The sequence below is a fragment of the Diospyros lotus genome, chromosome 10 (assembly GCF_014633365.1).
Source record: "Diospyros lotus cultivar Yz01 chromosome 10, ASM1463336v1, whole genome shotgun sequence".
Classification (NCBI taxonomy): Eukaryota; Viridiplantae; Streptophyta; class Magnoliopsida; order Ericales; family Ebenaceae; genus Diospyros; species Diospyros lotus.
Genome location: NC_068347.1, coordinates 6973371 through 6979449, shown reverse-complemented (window position 1 = coordinate 6979449; position 6079 = coordinate 6973371).

The window sequence follows — 6079 nt, the reverse complement described above, 5'->3', positions numbered from 1 at the left end:
AGCTAAGCAAGTGTGTTTTCTTCCAAGATACCATTTAATATCTTGGCTAATAGTGTCCAACAATGAGATGGGACTTGACCACAAGAAGTTAGAATCAATGCAACTATAGCCTACACCTACCAATCTTAAACTCAGTGCTAATTGGTTTATCTAGGGGTATGTAGTGTTAGCTGCCCTTCTAACTAATCTATTGAAAAAATAGGCCTAAAACTGGTGAGATGAAGCTCACTGAGCCTTTTAGAAACTCAAGGAATGCATGACTTAAGCCCATATCTTGCACTGCCAGACTTCTTAAGCCTTTCACACTAGAAGAGATGCTTCCAGTATAGGCATAGGGATAGTTTTAATTCAAGACAAACATCCAATTGCATACTTCAATAAAAAGTTGCCTCTCAAAATACAAAAAACCTTTATGTTAGCTTTGTGTAAACAATGGCTCCTGGCTCCTCACACTGAAGAGAGGGGGTGAATTTGGTGCTTATAATTTTAAAGAATTTGTGGAGGTTTTCAAAAATATATTGCAAAACAATGAAATATAAGTAAAATAGACAATAAAAAAAATGCTAGAGACACAAGAATTTTATAGTGGTTCGACTAAACCCAACCTTTTTCACTACTCTAACTCTCCATTAGAGATTTCAAAATCTATTATATCCTCATACTTTACCAAGTAGGCCCTCTAACATAAATCGCTAGAAAATACAACCTTCTACTTATATTAAAGTAAGCCACCTAGGATAACCACTAGGAATTACAAAGAGAAGATCTAAGAGTTTACTCTCTTAGTTACATTATCTCTCAAATAAATACACACAAAGGCTAAACAAGATTTTACAAATGATATATGTAGACTTTTTTAGAGAAAACTGAAAGCATAAGCACTAATGAGAAGTATGAATAAAAGTGTGAGTTCTTATCATTTCATTCTTTTTCATTAGCCTCTTTAGTGCATCCTTGGCCTGATATTTATAGGATTCTCACAAGCATTGAAGAAAACTAGCCATTAATAGCTGTTAGAGCCTACAAAACTAGTTGTTAGAACATGACAGTAAACAAAATAGTTGACAGTTTCACCAAACTGATCGATAGTTTTCTTTAAAAAAAATAAAAATGAAGCACACAATTGGTTTGGACAAACGATCAATTTCCTTATAAAAACGGTAGACTATTTTGATTACAAGTCGACACCATACAGTGACGGTCAACAGTTTTTGAACTTACATGAAAAGAACAGAGACTTGAAAATTACACTGTTAACAGTTCAGGAGAACGGTTGACTGTTTTTATTGAAAGGCCTAAAATGGTTGATAGTTGAAACAAACTGGTCGATAGTTTTGCCTTGCTTCGACAGCCCAAAACTCAAAAGCATAAAAGGGTCAATAGTTACACTAACATGGTTGACAGTCTCACCTTTAAATATAGTGTTCAGGATATGAAAAATATTTGACACTCTTAACACATATGATATCAAAACAAATACAAAAGATTGATTTCAAAATAAATATAAAAGATTTTGCATACATTGAAAAACATATATATCCTTTGCCATTGATTGAAATCGCATAGAACCTTCGATTTATATCACTGATAATCTGATGTGACACAGTGCAATCTAGCAATCGATGGCGAAAGGGAATCGATCAATCAGAGTTGGAAATGCTACCTAGTGAGGCTCGAGCAATCGAACACCGAACAATATCGCATTCAGAATTGTGAATCTAAGATGACATCGAGCACTAACCAACTTGCCAAAAAGGGGGAATGAGTATAGACGGTCAGTTAGAGAGTCGAGAGGACTCAAAATTTCAGATGAATTAGGGCTAAGTTAAGGCATGAGATAAGAAAAAATGAATCAAATGATAATATTATATATATATATATATTTATATGCTGGTTAGAGACAGACGAAATTCCATCTCTACGAGATGTTCATCACAAGAAACGTGTTTCCAACGCATTTTCAATATTTCAAGTTTGTTATGAAATAGGCCCTAAAACATTTCTAAAATTATAGAAATGCCCCGAAAATGCTTTTGGATGTTTTTGAAGTTTTCAAAACTAGAAACATTTCAGAAATGCTGAAACGACATCTCCAAGTTGTATCTGTGCATTAGAGATAGAGACAATATTTATTTGGAAAGTCCTTTACCACTAGTACAAACCACAAAAGCCTAAATGAGGTAGTGACTCAAGTGATTTAGAACCCTTAACCAACAATGCCATATTAGTAAGCTTTATAGTTATGATTATAATATTGTGTATAATCCTAGTAACACTAACCTTGTAATAGATGCCCTATCTAGATAAAAAATTGTTCCCTAGGAATATGAAATCACATCTCAAGCCATACTATTAGCCATCTCAAGGCTGGCTAGCGATCTTCTTCAACAAATCAAAGATGAACACAAAACCGATGAAGAGTTATGGAGTCTAAAGGAGAAGTTGTAGCAAAGTGAAATACCTAACCGGGATACTCTAATGGCTTACTTACCTATAAGGATAGGGTTGTCATTGGTTCTCAAGTCACCCCTAAAAATGACTATATTGAAGGAATTTCATAACTCACCACTAGGTGGGCATGTAGGATCACTAGAACCCTTAAGAGAATTTCATCCAGTTTCCATTAGCCACACACGAAAGAAGAAGTCAAGGACTATGTTAGGGATTGAATGGTATGCCAATAGACGAAATACATAACTATGAGACAAAATGGGTTATTGCAATCATTACCTATACTTTAACAAACATTTGAGGATCTCTCTATGCATGGACTTTGTATTGGGCCTACCCAAAGCTCAGGGGTGCATTACTATTCTAGTAGTAATAGACAGACTTAGTAAATTTTCTCACTTTAGACCATTAACTACAAGAAATTCGATATTTAGCAATAGATTAGCGATGGAACATATCTGTTGCTGAATTCTTCATTGCTAAATTTTTGTAGAGACGAATCCGTTGCTTCGACGAAAACTTTTCCGTCGCTAATTGAAAATTTTAAAATTTAGCAACAGAAAAATTTTCGTCGCCGATGCTATAATTTTTTAAAAATTTAGCAACAAGAATTTTGTCGCTACATAATATTAAAAATAAAATAATAATAATAAAAATTATTTTATTAAAAAATAAAAATATTTAGCGACGAAAAATTTTTCTTCTCTAAAAATATAAAAAAATTAAAAATAATAAAAATAATTATTTTATTAAAAATTAATGATTAAAAATTAAAAATATTTAGCGACAGAAAATTTTCGTCGCTAAATATATAAAAAATAAATAAAATAAAATAATTATTTTATTAAAAAATTAGACTATTAAAACATACTAAAAAATAAATAAAAAATTAAAATAATTATTTCATTAAAAAATTTAAAATAATATTTTAACAACAAAAATTCTTAAAAAATAAAAAAAATTAAAACATTGAGAACTTGTAAACATTATGCCTTCAAAACCAACAAATTTTTAATTATCAATTAGAATTGATATTGAACTTGTAAACATTATTTTATTTAAATTTTTAATTATCAATTAAAAATTTAAATATTAATTGAATACTATCTCCTAACATAAATAATAACCAATGGAGATGTATAGGCTTACTTGAAGTAGGAATTGTTAAAGATTAGTGGATTGGTGGTCTAGGATCACTCAAATCCATAATGCTCCTTGTGACATCTTTCCTGTTGAAAAAGGCAAACCAAGTCGAGAACAACATGGTTCACCATCAGAACAATTGTAACAAGACCATAACACGAATCGGATGGCAAATAGGTGTGATTCATTCCCGATAATTAACTCAATTCTAATGTTTGAATATTATTCATCAACTCATAGCATTTCTAGGCCAGCCTTTCGACACATGTTTTCAACATTCATCATGCGGACTATACATACAAAACAACCTTCTTTCATCTCATTCAATCAGAGCACTAAAGTCTAAATGGTTAATAAAAGCATTCAATTTCCATATGATACTGCACATAACATGGCATAATATGACTCCTATACTAAACTTCATCGCAAATACACAAATTCTAGCTTGCTAGTTCAAACTTCAAACCTCCACTCCACTCTACTTTCTTTGTTTCCACAACTTCACTTAAACTCAATAGGGTTTAACACACAATTCCCAAGAATTTTGGTAATATTACTTCTATAGTTTAACATAACAAATGCAAGAATTCAAAATAGACACTTGACGCAACAAATGTTGCATTTGAGATTTAGGACGAGAAATCACCTAAAATCTAAAAGGGGGAAGCATGTGCTATACTAAGTTACGTAGGTTACTTCAAACAAACAGAACTTATGGCTTTGAAAGAATAACAACCACAAAGGTATGACTTTCTGAAAGACTTAAACTTCAAACACAACAGGTACCTCTAGTCTCTTCTCCCAATCTACACCATATTGGTTACTTAAAATTGGACCAGCCTTGATAATAAACTGAGGTAGTTCTTTAAAAAAATCCACAATGCTGTAAAAAGAAGGATAGAAAAATAGAATTAAAAAAGCAAGATTATAAAAACTGACTACAATAAGGGAATAAGAGAAGCATACTTTAGTTTTGCAACTCTCAGTATATGACATAAGGTGAGTCCATTTTCACCAACCCCCTGACTTGAATCATTTGCACTGCTCTCACTTAATCTTTTCATAGAATACAAAACAAATGAAAACCAGTAGTTTTCTGCATCTTTTGCCTGAAGCAACAATGCAATTAACTTATTTAATTGTACATAAGTTACCTACGGTTGACCAACATAAAAGGTAAAAACAGTTGGTAGACAAGGGTACGTACCGTTCCAATGCCAATGGCAGACATAGTTGCAGATAGAAGGTGTTTGGTTTTGTTAAACAGCTCCATAGCTTCTATGCAAATTTTCTCATTTAAAGAGAGTCCAGTCTGCAATCACATCTCATTGTCAAGAAAGAAGAAACTTCCTCAAAGAAAAGAAATTGAAAGTCCACTAACCTTGACAAGAAGAGTTGCACACAAGTAAAACAGAATATTATCGGGAATAAAAAATACAGTAAGCAACTGAGAAATAAATACACTCGCAAGAAGAAGAATTAAACAGAAAAAAGAAGAAGCGTCAAAGAAAGAAACAGGCCCCAAGAATAAGCAAATAAAAAAGGAACGACCTTGCAAAAATCAGCAAATCGAGCATCGCTGGAAGGTGCCCCTCCATCGTTTGAGACAGAATTGCTGGTGGCTTGGTATCTTTCGTATTTAAAGTATATATATACATATATACACATGTAGAATATATATACATATACCTTTGATTTAAAGTATATACATATACATATACAAACTATAATTTTATAGTTCGATTTTGTTTGGTTTCACCGATAAAAAATCAAAACTCTAACCTTTAATCATAAAAAATCTCCTAAATCATATAAAATCTAAATACAATTTAGCCTTTCTATTTGCAATTCATAGATATTCTTCATTACTCATTAGCCGCGCATGATTTTTTTTTCTTTCAAATAAAACACAGACCTAACCTACATATTTAATTGAGAAAACATCATCACTTAACATTCTATTTGAATTATAGCCAATAAACAGATCACTTATAATGACTACACATACTCAAATTTCATTATTCCATCTTTTGATTGTATTGAATATTATTGAATTCAATTCAATAATATAAATTCCAGCAATCAAGATCCACTAATCAAGAACATACATACATTCCGTCCTAGAACATACATACATACATTATTGAATTCAATAATATAAATTCCAGCAATCATATATAAATTCAATAATATAGAAAATCAAATCATATATAAATTCTAGCAATCATATTATTGAATTTATATTATTGAATGACGATCTAGAACATACATACATTCCGTCCAGTTTAGATTTCACCATTTCAAAGTGCTCATTCGCCATCTTAAAACCACACTACCATTTTTACAATAAAAATATAGAAAATAAAATAACTATAAGTTGGAAGCGAAACAACAAACCAACTTCTCCAGCTACAGATCGAGTGCAAGCGAGCAAGCCAGAGGCGAGGGCGAGGGAGAGGCAGCGAGCGAGGGGCTATATCGGCAA